Source organism: Siphateles boraxobius, unplaced genomic scaffold, assembly GCF_051911475.1.
Source record: "Siphateles boraxobius isolate OS27281-9 unplaced genomic scaffold, OSU_SipBor_1 12, whole genome shotgun sequence".
NCBI classification, from domain to species: Eukaryota; Metazoa; Chordata; class Actinopteri; order Cypriniformes; family Leuciscidae; genus Siphateles; species Siphateles boraxobius.
Window position 1 is genome coordinate 29241534 of NW_027508722.1, and position 14541 is coordinate 29256074.

At 34.6% G+C, this 14541-nt stretch overlaps 1 protein-coding gene across 2 annotated transcripts in view; it reads right to left on the reverse strand.

Annotated features, from left to right (window-relative positions):
• pnp4b (purine nucleoside phosphorylase 4b) overlaps window positions 1–14541 on the reverse strand; it is a 33783-nt gene that overhangs the window by 11494 nt on the left and 7748 nt on the right. The gene's annotated exons all lie outside the window — the stretch shown is intronic.

A 14541-nucleotide genomic window follows, 5' to 3' on the forward strand; every position in this document is an offset into this window, starting at 1 on the left:
AAGAAATCCCAGGACTCTACATTGCTCTTATTTAGATTAAATTGTATCATTTAGAAAATCACCACACATGTTCAGAGACGCGATGTGCCTCTGTGGTCCATGAGTAATAAGTAAAGTTTGTCTTGAGCGAATATATAATTTTACTCGTCTTAATTCAAAGCATGATCTTACTTTTTCTACGGTAGCTATGATCTATTGTACGTATAAGATCATTTTTACTTTTCTTGTATCTCCCAAACTATCCTTATTCATTGTGGAAACACACAGGGTGAACCCCTTTACTGAGAGTATACTATCGGTTATCTACTCAAAATATATGTAGAATTTTAAAATGTTAGCCTTTGTTGATGCGACAGGCCACATGAACAGACTTTGGAGAGAGCTGATGATACTATAGCAGGAAGCATGCCCCTTTGACCTCCTCCATTTTTGGAGGCTTTTTGTTAAATACCCTATAGCTTAGTCCTTAATGGTACGCTGTGTAGAAATTTCCCCATCTAGCGGTGATATTGTATTTTGCATTCAAACGCATAGTGCTCTCTAGCGCTTCGCTTTTTCAAATGCGTATTGCAACTACGGTAACCGCTATGTGCCAAGAAGCTACGCCCTGTCGTCCAATTGCACTTCATCGAGTTTAACTATACACGTTTTACCGTTATGTTGCCTATATAATGAATTACACAACCACGGAATGAAAAAGCTTGTAATTTAGACCATAACACTGACTTAACTGTCGAGGAGAAAGCAGGACTTCGGTGTCCCTTTCAAAGTCTTTTCTCCTTCATTAGCTCTATCCACCTGGGAAAAGCCACCCCCATATTTACCCTCGTTTTAAATTTGCCGGTCGCGTTTCCTTTTAGATTAAATTTTTAAGCTTCATCATGGCTACGAGGATTGCATTATGAAGTGCCGTGCAATCTTTCAAGCGCCTCTCACTGACCGCTTCAGTGGTTTCAGTCAGCCGGCTCTGAACGAAAAGGTTGGCTAGTTGAGCTAGGCTAGTGCTTTTTGTCCCTCTCTGCTATTATAGTTTTTCAAGATGGCGGAACGACATGGAGGCCTCCATGGACTTACCCGTACCATGTAAATAAAGATAAGAAATTCTTTGCTTACGAGGATAAGTCAGTTCGTTGGCAAAGGTAATTTTACACCAACGAGAAAATATTTATGAATAAAGACATTGATTTTAGCTAATACAATACTTTATAAAAAAAACTACCATAAGTTTAATTTCAGATGTGTAAATTACGAAACTCAATTTTTTAACCGAGTGAATCTACGCATGAGAGATCTTCATAAGTCATAACTTCAAACCAAAAGATTAAAAACCAAAGATTAAGCTAAATGACACTAGGTTCCAGCGTACCTAAAAAGTTAAAAAGTTAAAATCATGCATACGTGTTGTGTTCTGACACAAGGCCATTAGCTGATTCTTTTTGTTTTATAAATTTACTTTACTGATTTCTACAAATATCAGCCTGATAATATGTACTTAATACACGATGAAACAAGATAATCATGCTACCAATTACGTCTGACACAATGTTTTTAAGAAAAGTAGAGTTTTAAAATGCAACTAAACCAGATGATTTTTCTTTTGACAAACCTACAGAAATGCATGTCGATTACTAAGTTTCAGGCATAGTGCAAACATGCAATGTTCGAGAAAGTGTAATCTTTGCGAGGTCTCACCCACAAACGCAAAACTTTGTGTTGGGAAAATATTATGGAAGTAATTTTCAAACCGTAATTATATTACATTTATATTTTATTACTATTATGGTTTCATGTTGATTTAAAGTATTTGTTATTAATTAATACCTTTATTTTTATCTAACAATTCAATATCCAGCTCAAAATTTTGTTCAAAAATTGATCTCTGATCCCAAATAATTAGATAATGTAATGCTCACAAGCCACAGATATTCTCCTGCATAGTATGTGTGTAAATAGTAGTGCTTAAATCTTTGGCTGTATTTTGTCACCCTCATGCTGATCCATGCATAGCTTTTTACTAAAAGAAAATATTATGGAAGTCATTATCAAACTTGAATTAAACCATATTTTATTTATTAATATTAGGCTTTCGTGCTGATTTAAAGTTTTTTATTTGTTATTAACTAATACCTTTTTTTTTTTTTTTTACATCCACCACAATTTTTTTTTCAAAAATTGTTCTCTGACCCCAAATAAACAGATAATGGAATCTTCACAAGCTACAGTTAGATATTATTCTGCTTAGTATGTGTGTAAATAGTTGTGCTTAAATGTTTCGATGTAAATTTACACGCCAACATATTCTGTCACACCGTAGTGATGTAAAGTTCCACACTATTGTAAAGACTATGGTCTAACTTTAAAACATAATCTTTATACATGAATTCAAAAGACCAAATCACTAAGAAAAGTACCGTTTAAAATAATAAATACACAAAAGTTCACAAATGATGGTTTTATTACTATTACTATTCAGATAGCAGACGACACTGGTTCACATTTTGAATGTGTGTCTGTTTTAGGTGAAGACTTTTCTTTGAGAGCCGTCGACATTCATTGTTTATAGGAATAAATGACCATTGATAATTTAAGTGTTTGTACTCTGAAGTATTTCTGTTTGACAATGTTTGACCAAATTGCAACTTTCCCTCTATCTACGATGTGGAATCACACAAAGTATTAACGCAAAAAGTATGTGCATGCTGTTTTACACGTTACAACAGAATCACATATGACTATTGCACTGAGAGAGGCGTATTCATTAAGACTGTTAAACAAATCGGTTTAAACCTGCAGATAACATTGCACAAAGTAAATTCTAGTGATCAACTTTCTAAAAAGTAAATACAACATGAGCCATACAGAGAAGCCACTTGTGATCAGTTTTGTATGTTTGTAATTGACATCATGTTTCTTTTTGTACAGTTTGCAAAAACTATAGTCTCCGAGCGTGGTCAAACATATAGGAATTTATGAAAAACATGAACAGATATTTCTACATGAGATATTTATTTTAGAACATCTTTCAGCTATGTCTACGAAACATCGACATGAAAGATGAGTATTGCTGTTTTTCTGTTACCTATAAAACTATTATACTTCAAACTCGTCTAGCTATTGCCCATTTCACAGCACAGTCGGTTATTTTTTTCTACGTGGCTAAACAACGGTTAAGCTAATGAATTACCGTTGAAAGGCGGGATGATTCATTTTTTATTCCGTCTACACCGATACTTTGACACAAGAGTTTTAGTCAGGGGGTCTTTTAGGCCTGATCCAGAAAACAGACATTGTGTTTTATGTCTTAATAATCGTTCTTCTTTTTATGAAAAGTAAGCAGTTTTTGGCCTCATCATCAAAAATGTTTAAACATATTGTAAATATCAATTGTTATATAAATTATATGTGAAACACGCTCAGTCGCATTAGAGTCGGATTCTTGTTTATATTGAAGTTTGTTATTGAACCGCTAGTGTTCTTAAATTCTTTACCACGGTTTCATTTTTAACAACACAATCGTAACACTTTTCGTATTTTGTACGATGTTTTCTTTACACTCTCACCCCATGGATATCGGTTTCCTACAGTTAGCTGTAATGTTGGTGAACTCTAGGCCTTCTCTTTTTCATATACGACAGTATTTGCATGAATTGGCTTGATTTAATAAAATGATGGTTTAAACCACATTATATTATTATACCATTTTTAAATTGCGCTTAAATGTATATTTTATATTTTAACCCTTTATGCAAATATAGAATAGGCCTACCGCACAAGGATCTCTGAAATATTTTTTTCGTGTAAAACATCTATGTAGATCTATGTTTTTAAAAATACAAAGACATCTTTCTACCAGCGACCCTCAAAATCTGGGCATACAACAAAACACAGTGCATCCGTGTAGCTACGATGATTGATCAGAAAATTACTTTTGTCGCTTTGTTTGAAGAAACACTTTAATCAGCTGGTGCTTGATAACTATTAAACAACCCTCAATTCGGTAATGATGCGATATTGATATCGCGTTTTAATTTCAACTCAATGCGCTAAAGGTCTATAACTGAACTTTAACGTCTTAATATTTGGTAAAAGTTAACTTAAAGCCTTACTTTCTAAACGCTTCTCTTTCGGCTAAAGGCAGCAGCCATGCTGGTGGGGGTTTGGTCACTCTCCATTCACGATTGAGAAACCTAGCCAGAGGTCGACGACGTCGGAGACGATCTCCTTGCTGGATTTGTCCAAAAGCTCGTCTCTGATTTCTTGTAGTTTAGTACCGATGAATGGCTCGTCTTTTAATTCGCGCAGAATAGCCCCGAGTGTTCCTTGAATAGTCTCAGGCTGTGATTTTAACCCGCACCTGTTTAGGACAAATGCTATGATGAGTCGTAGAAGACTAGTTTGCGGTAGGTTCAAACAAACAGGAATGTCGAAGCAAGCTTTAGCAGGCCAACCAAATGTTTACCACGGTTCCTTCCAAATGTTCCTTCAACTTCTGATTAATGAGATGTAGCAGTAGACCCAACAGTCAGCGTTTTTACGATTTTGAATCCATTTGAAGCAACCGTCTGTAGCGTCGAAACCAGGTTTAGCAGCGTTACCACCACACACACACACAAACAGTTAGGAGAAACCGGCTTGCGTGCGATAACTGAGGCTGGGCTCTGTGTAGAGTTTATCAGGACAACTGATAGTGCTCACCCGCCCGTAGGAGGAGTTGTATAGGGGTGTCATCGTCATGACATCGTAAACTGTTACGTAGGATTAAAGCCTCATTGAATCATAAGTCATGGAGAAGTTATGCATATACCGCCAGAGAGAATTCTATTAATTACACCAATATATATATATTTTAAACATATGGCTGAGTGAATGTTCGCAACAAGTTCCGTAAAAAGCGTTTAGAAAGTAAGGCTTTAAGTTAACTTTTACCAAATATTAAGACGTTAAAGTTCAGTTATAGACCTTTAGCGCATTGAGTTGAAATTAAAACGCGATATCAATATCGCATCATTACCGAATTGAGGGTTGTTTAATAGTTATCAAGCACCAGCTGATTAAAGTGTTTCTTCAAACAAAGCGACAAAAGTAATTTTCTGATCAATCATCGTAGCTACACGGATGCACTGTGTTTTGTTGTATGCCCAGATTTTGAGGGTCGCTGGTAGAAAGATGTCTTTGTATTTTTAAAAACATAGATCTACATAGATGTTTTACACGAAAAAAATATTTCAGAGATCCTTGTGCGGTAGGCCTATTCTATATTTGCATAAAGGGTTAAAATATAAAATATACATTTAAGCGCAATTTAAAAATGGTATAATAATATAATGTGGTTTAAACCATCATTTTATTAAATCAAGCCAATTCATGCAAATACTGTCGTATATGAAAAAGAGAAGGCCTAGAGTTCACCAACATTACAGCTAACTGTAGGAAACCGATATCCATGGGGTGAGAGTGTAAAGAAAACATCGTACAAAATACGAAAAGTGTTACGATTGTGTTGTTAAAAATGAAACCGTGGTAAAGAATTTAAGAACACTAGCGGTTCAATAACAAACTTCAATATAAACAAGAATCCGACTCTAATGCGACTGAGCGTGTTTCACATATAATTTATATAACAATTGATATTTACAATATGTTTAAACATTTTTGATGATGAGGCCAAAAACTGCTTACTTTTCATAAAAAGAAGAACGATTATTAAGACATAAAACACAATGTCTGTTTTCTGGATCAGGCCTAAAAGACCCCCTGACTAAAACTCTTGTGTCAAAGTATCGGTGTAGACGGAATAAAAAATGAATCATCCCGCCTTTCAACGGTAATTCATTAGCTTAACCGTTGTTTAGCCACGTAGAAAAAAATAACCGACTGTGCTGTGAAATGGGCAATAGCTAGACGAGTTTGAAGTATAATAGTTTTATAGGTAACAGAAAAACAGCAATACTCATCTTTCATGTCGATGTTTCGTAGACATAGCTGAAAGATGTTCTAAAATAAATATCTCATGTAGAAATATCTGTTCATGTTTTTCATAAATTCCTATATGTTTGACCACGCTCGGAGACTATAGTTTTTGCAAACTGTACAAAAAGAAACATGATGTCAATTACAAACATACAAAACTGATCACAAGTGGCTTCTCTGTATGGCTCATGTTGTATTTACTTTTTAGAAAGTTGATCACTAGAATTTACTTTGTGCAATGTTATCTGCAGGTTTAAACCGATTTGTTTAACAGTCTTAATGAATACGCCTCTCTCAGTGCAATAGTCATATGTGATTCTGTTGTAACGTGTAAAACAGCATGCACATACTTTTTGCGTTAATACTTTGTGTGATTCCACATCGTAGATAGAGGGAAAGTTGCAATTTGGTCAAACATTGTCAAACAGAAATACTTCAGAGTACAAACACTTAAATTATCAATGGTCATTTATTCCTATAAACAATGAATGTCGACGGCTCTCAAAGAAAAGTCTTCACCTAAAACAGACACACATTCAAAATGTGAACCAGTGTCGTCTGCTATCTGAATAGTAATAGTAATAAAACCATCATTTGTGAACTTTTGTGTATTTATTATTTTAAACGGTACTTTTCTTAGTGATTTGGTCTTTTGAATTCATGTATAAAGATTATGTTTTAAAGTTAGACCATAGTCTTTACAATAGTGTGGAACTTTACATCACTACGGTGTGACAGAATATGTTGGCGTGTAAATTTACATCGAAACATTTAAGCACAACTATTTACACACATACTAAGCAGAATAATATCTAACTGTAGCTTGTGAAGATTCCATTATCTGTTTATTTGGGGTCAGAGAACAATTTTTGAAAAAAAAATTGTGGTGGATGTAAAAAAAAAAAAAAAAGGTATTAGTTAATAACAAATAAAAAACTTTAAATCAGCACGAAAGCCTAATATTAATAAATAAAATATGGTTTAATTCAAGTTTGATAATGACTTCCATAATATTTTCTTTTAGTAAAAAGCTATGCATGGATCAGCATGAGGGTGACAAAATACAGCCAAAGATTTAAGCACTACTATTTACACACATACTATGCAGGAGAATATCTGTGGCTTGTGAGCATTACATTATCTAATTATTTGGGATCAGAGATCAATTTTTGAACAAAATTTTGAGCTGGATATTGAATTGTTAGATAAAAATAAAGGTATTAATTAATAACAAATACTTTAAATCAACATGAAACCATAATAGTAATAAAATATAAATGTAATATAATTACGGTTTGAAAATTACTTCCATAATATTTTCCCAACACAAAGTTTTGCGTTTGTGGGTGAGACCTCGCAAAGATTACACTTTCTCGAACATTGCATGTTTGCACTATGCCTGAAACTTAGTAATCGACATGCATTTCTGTAGGTTTGTCAAAAGAAAAATCATCTGGTTTAGTTGCATTTTAAAACTCTACTTTTCTTAAAAACATTGTGTCAGACGTAATTGGTAGCATGATTATCTTGTTTCATCGTGTATTAAGTACATATTATCAGGCTGATATTTGTAGAAATCAGTAAAGTAAATTTATAAAACAAAAAGAATCAGCTAATGGCCTTGTGTCAGAACACAACACGTATGCATGATTTTAACTTTTTAACTTTTTAGGTACGCTGGAACCTAGTGTCATTTAGCTTAATCTTTGGTTTTTAATCTTTTGGTTTGAAGTTATGACTTATGAAGATCTCTCATGCGTAGATTCACTCGGTTAAAAAATTGAGTTTCGTAATTTACACATCTGAAATTAAACTTATGGTAGTTTTTTTTATAAAGTATTGTATTAGCTAAAATCAATGTCTTTATTCATAAATATTTTCTCGTTGGTGTAAAATTACCTTTGCCAACGAACTGACTTATCCTCGTAAGCAAAGAATTTCTTATCTTTATTTACATGGTACGGGTAAGTCCATGGAGGCCTCCATGTCGTTCCGCCATCTTGAAAAACTATAATAGCAGAGAGGGACAAAAAGCACTAGCCTAGCTCAACTAGCCAACCTTTTCGTTCAGAGCCGGCTGACTGAAACCACTGAAGCGGTCAGTGAGAGGCGCTTGAAAGATTGCACGGCACTTCATAATGCAATCCTCGTAGCCATGATGAAGCTTAAAAATTTAATCTAAAAGGAAACGCGACCGGCAAATTTAAAACGAGGGTAAATATGGGGGTGGCTTTTCCCAGGTGGATAGAGCTAATGAAGGAGAAAAGACTTTGAAAGGGACACCGAAGTCCTGCTTTCTCCTCGACAGTTAAGTCAGTGTTATGGTCTAAATTACAAGCTTTTTCATTCCGTGGTTGTGTAATTCATTATATAGGCAACATAACGGTAAAACGTGTATAGTTAAACTCGATGAAGTGCAATTGGACGACAGGGCGTAGCTTCTTGGCACATAGCGGTTACCGTAGTTGCAATACGCATTTGAAAAAGCGAAGCGCTAGAGAGCACTATGCGTTTGAATGCAAAATACAATATCACCGCTAGATGGGGAAATTTCTACACAGCGTACCATTAAGGACTAAGCTATAGGGTATTTAACAAAAAGCCTCCAAAAATGGAGGAGGTCAAAGGGGCATGCTTCCTGCTATAGTATCATCAGCTCTCTCCAAAGTCTGTTCATGTGGCCTGTCGCATCAACAAAGGCTAACATTTTAAAATTCTACATATATTTTGAGTAGATAACCGATAGTATACTCTCAGTAAAGGGGTTCACCCTGTGTGTTTCCACAATGAATAAGGATAGTTTGGGAGATACAAGAAAAGTAAAAATGATCTTATACGTACAATAGATCATAGCTACCGTAGAAAAAGTAAGATCATGCTTTGAATTAAGACGAGTAAAATTATATATTCGCTCAAGACAAACTTTACTTATTACTCATGGACCACAGAGGCACATCGCGTCTCTGAACATGTGTGGTGATTTTCTAAATGATACAATTTAATCTAAATAAGAGCAATGTAGAGTCCTGGGATTTCTTTTAAAACAACAAAAACATTGTGACAACATGTTTCATGTCGCATGGACAAAAATACTGTTTGAAATAAGATCTAAGACGCCAAAGCACAATTCTTGATTTATAAAAAAATGTATTCAATTTTTTGAACAAACGATGTTTAGTAAAAAAATAATACCTTAGGTTAAATTTATGAAATTCATTTATATCATACAGAAGTAGAAGATAAATAGAAGATACGATTTTAATAAAACTTTACAGATTTGATTTAAACGGTCTTTTAATTTGAAAAGATCTCATTTAAAATTTTAAGATTATGCTTTTAATTAAACAAGTTTAATATGAATAAAACAGTGGAAAGCAGACTAACTTTGCATATGCTGGGGCATTGTGACCCCAGAGGCTCATCTGGCCTGTCACTCCTCTCGTCTCTGTGAGGGTGTGAAGCTTCATCTCACCCTGTAGTTTATCCCTGAAGGATCTGGGAGGGTTTTTGTTTATGACATCTTAAACTATTTGTTTTTTTATTGTTAGTTTCTACTACTTCTTCAGTTCTATGAAAATGTAAGGAGTTTTTATATTTTATATTTGTATATATATATATAATTTTTATATATATTATTTAGCTAAAACTAAGGTTAAATTGTTGGAATACATTTTGTCATTATACATTGAGTTATTTACTTTATTTGAGTTTATGGAACCAACTTAGTGTGTGAGAGTGCAAAACAGTATGTAAAAAACAATGTAAAAATGCAGTTTTCTGTGATGGTCGTGTTTAGGTGTACGGGGTAGAATATGCTGTTACAGTACAAAAATCATTATGGTTATATTAATAACAATTATACTTTGGGTCACCGTTAAAAAAAAAGATTGTAAAGATGTAAAGATTTCATTTAAACAATCTTTTCATTTTTAAAAGATCATATTTAAACTTTTACGATTATGCTTTGAAATAAATTTAGTACGAACAAAACTTTGGCTCTGGAAAGGCGTTAGCAGACTAACATTACGTGATGCACAGAGGCTCATCTGCTCTGTCACCCTATATCCTGAAGCTAACATTATTGTAAAGTAACGTATTTCTCTGAAGATGTGCTGGTGATCGGAAGGAGCTTATAAGCAGGCTATCAATGGGGCTCGGCCTGAGGCATCACAGATTCTAAAAGTCTTCATTGTTGCTCTCTCACTACAGATAGGCCTATGTGGGGATTTTCTCACAGATACTACTTGAGGAATTATTAAACATTTCACACAATGTGTGAGATAACTTGTGAGAGCCGCAAATTTCAAAGTTCTTTACATGCACCCTGATAAATAAAAAAATATAGTCAAGTTTTCCCCAGAGACCATCGATATAGCATAATTGTTTTTTATGAATTCATTGAATAAGTTTGAAACTATTTCAAACTTTTAATGCTTATACACTATGAAATAAATTTAGCAAACATTTACAGTCTCATTCTGATCACTGAACACAGCCCTCTGACTGTCAAACGCTGGTGTGAGAGAGAGAGAAAGAGAGAAATACTCTGGGGTTCTTTTCAACTTTAAATGGTCAATATGGACATCTATGTGATAGGAGCTACTTCAACCCTGGTGAAAATGTAAGATGATTTTATTTTTATCTAAATCTAACATAATTGCTACAGTAAATTTGTAAAATATTTATTTTAAATGAACAGAATGCTTTTCAACTTCATTAATTTAGTAAGATTCTTTAATGAACGGCATGATTTTCAACTTCAGTAATTTAGTAAGATTTTAAATGAACAACAATTAGTAAACTATTTATTTTATATATGATATATTTTAATTTATACACTTCTAAAGGAACACAATGCTTTTCAATGGGCTCAGGAACGTGTCACAAAAACAGATACCAGGCCAGCCACACACTGGTGTGACAGAGAGAAAAGACTTCAGGGGAAACACTTGTGGGTTTTTTTCAACCATGGTGAAACAGTAAGATGATTTTATTTTTGTTTAATTTATATACTTTTAATTGAACAGCATGGTTTTTCAACTTGAGTCAGTGTCAAATATTTGTGAATGACTAAATGTAAATTTTATAATCATTTCATTTAAATGAACATAATGCTTTTTCAACTTCTGTGTGAGATAAACTTTCAAGGTCCTCAGCAATGCGGAGGGGGGGGGGGGATTCCTGCTTTGACACACACACACACACATAGACGCGCGTGCTCCCTATGTTTTTGAGACAGAGTCAGATCATTCATACATTGGATTGTTTGCAATACTTTTGTGGCTCCATTTTATTTAAACTTTTTGTGTGAGGTTTTACATAAGCTGTATGTTTTTTCTTCAACTCTCTAATACATTTTTTAACTGTTTGGAATATTTTTGTGACTCCATTTTATTTAAACTTTTTGTGCGAGGTTTTATTTTATATTCTTTTAAAGAACAGATAAACTTTCACCATTTTATTTAAACTGAAATGCTTGGTTCAGTGAATAGTTGTACATTTTTTATTTTTGTGGCTCCATTTTATTTAAACTGAAATGCTTGGTTCAGTGAATAGTTGTACATTTATTTCAACTTTTTGTGTGAGATTTTATTTTATATTCTTTTTTACAGAACAGATAAACTTTCACCATTTTATTTAAATGAACATAATGCTTGGTCCAGTGAATAGTTGTACATTTTTTTCTTATCACTTTCACAGCTCCCCTTGATAAAGCTCAGGGATGTGGTGACCAAAACGCCAACTTCAAACAATCACATCTCAAACTAACTGTCACATCACTTTGTAACTGTAACATCAAAGCTTATGTTAACAAGGCCAATACCTCCCTTTTCTTGATCATACAATCAAACTAACTGTCACACATCCATCATTTTGACAGAAAGTGTAACCGCAAGGGGCGGAACTAGGTCAAAGGTAACCATCCATCATTTTGACAGAAAGTGTAACCGGAAGGGGCGGAAACTAGGTCAAAGGTAACAGGAAGGGGCGGAACTGGGTCAAAGGTAACAGGAAGGGGAGGAACCGGAAGGGGCGGGACAGGAAGGGGAGGAACCGGAAGGGGCGGGGGAAGATCAAAGGAAAGCCACGCCCACCTGTCAATCATAGGGTCATAAATCATTTTGACACAAGGTGTAGGCTAATAACTACTTAGTTTCTTAAAACTTCTGTTAAAAAATTAAGAAAAATAAAATTACAAAACTATTCAGCCAAGTAACAAGACGAACACTGCTGCAACAATATTACAGTAATGTTAATACAGAAATCCTCAGAGGTCATTGCCACTATATCAGTAACTGAGATGCAAGATGTTGTCAATTGGATTTGTAACAAAGAGCGAGAGTCTGTGGCGTGAGAGACATGAAAATCACGCCGGTTCAATTCACTGTTGAGTGAACTGACATAAAGCATAAATATTAGGAAACATCAGATGGCTTAAACTGCAAAATGACACTTATATTACGAGGCCACACAATAATGACCTTTCAGCTCTCTTTCTATTTCTGAACAACAGAATGCAGAAGTAGTTTAGTGGAAAGAAAACCCCCAGTACAGTCTAGAGATGCGTACAGTTTAGACAAGCCCTCTAAATGCATCTGAACAGCATAAAGCTGCTTTACTTGCTGCAGAACTAATCTCGACTGTCCAATTACCCTCCAAAGCACAGCTCTCCACAACAATGAGATCACTTAAAGAAGCCATAATAACTGTTTGTGTTACCTAGGGCAAACATGAAAGAAAGTTTGCATCATAAACTGTAATGGAAATGAGTTGGGTCCAATTTTAGGATACAGTGAGTTGGCACCGATTTGCACAGTGACAGATATGAGTCAGCTAAAGCAAAATGAACATTGGATTGAAAGTACAAAACCAGCTGTCACAGTTTGACAAAAGATTTAATAACCAGATTGGTTGAGCTTTTTAATTAATCAAAAAAATAAAGACAAAACATTGCGAAGCAAAGAGGACACTGATAACCTACCGACAGAGCAGGTTACTTTTGATATGAAACAAAGTCTCAGCTTTCAAATTCTGTCAATTTTATTACAAAATTCAAACAAATGTGGCATGACAGATTGCTGTATCTGTGTTCCTCTTTATTACTAATTATAGCACCAAATAAACATGAATGAACATCAGAAGGTATGCTGAAAGATACAGTACAGCTTTGTAAAATGTATAAAATGTATATACATATGTCTCATGTAGTCATTCAATGAGGGTTTCAACGGCAGAAAAGATGTTTATTGTGAACAGTATGCCACGTAAAACCAATTAATGACCATTTTACATGTTAGTTAGCTAGAAAAATGAACTCCACATAGGAGCATTTTGCTATATATATGCACTATATTACATTTTTATTATTTTACACACTATTATATCGTTAAAAAATATTAGGCTATAACATTATTATAAAACCCCCATTATATTAATTGTATAAGAATGAGTTGTTCATTTTTAACCTTTAATAAAAATACCACAGCAGACAGGTTTCCCTGTATGTTTACAGCATTAGTTGAGAGAGATTTGATTCCTTGAGAAAAATGTATAGGCCCTACTCTTACTAATATTTAGCCAAATGAATCAATATTGAATCAAGATCAGAGTCGAATTGCAAGCTTATGAAAGGAATCACCCCCCTACCACCACCCCATCCGTAATTCTCACTCCAGGCTAAACTGAAAAGTTGGCAGCCCTGCCTTACAATACATAATTAGATTCCCAATACTATGGCAGGTTCTTCCGCTCAATCCTTGTCATTTTTTTAATAGAAAAAAATATTATGTACCCAACACCTCAACCAAATGTTAGGATGTTGCGCTGGTAATGTCATGGGTGAAAATGTCATCATAAAATACTATAACAGGGACATTTGCCTCACTATTTTTAACATCTGCCTGATTTGATCTGACATACGCGGATTGTTTTCCTGCATCCTATTTAGGACAGATATGCAAATTGGGCTGCAGTGCGTTTTTATGTGCCACAGCCATTAAGACATTAAATACAAAATAGTGTTGTGAAAAGCTTGAGTTTGATAACACAGGGGGCTGATGGATGTAATGCCCCAGCCTCATATTAAGAGTAAAAAGCTTTTGGCTGGCTGTAGAGGGCATGGTGGCCATGACAACTGATTGTAATGCATTGTGTCATGCTGTCAGGGCTGCAATTACAGTGACAGTCCCACTCCAGGGCAAGAGGTTGCAGATTCCTTGGTAAATTAGTAAAAAGTGTCTCTCTGGCCCCATGTGCAACAGATAATTTATTCCCCTGCAGACTTTGATAGAGAGAAAGCCAAGGGCTCACACAAATCATGCTGCTTGGTTGAACTCCGGGGTAAATTAACATTTGAAAACTTATAAATTAACAAGGACTTTTAACCGATGTGCAAATTTATTCATGATTAATATCATATTTTTCTTAGTCAACATGCTAATGCATTCAGATCCTTTTTAAAGGAACAAAACTATTCTCCTGTTAACAAAGGACGACGAGAGCAAGCTTAATATTGTCGATGAACTGCTTTGAAACGAGAGTGACAGGAGCAGTGAGCAGTTTGTTTCTCCT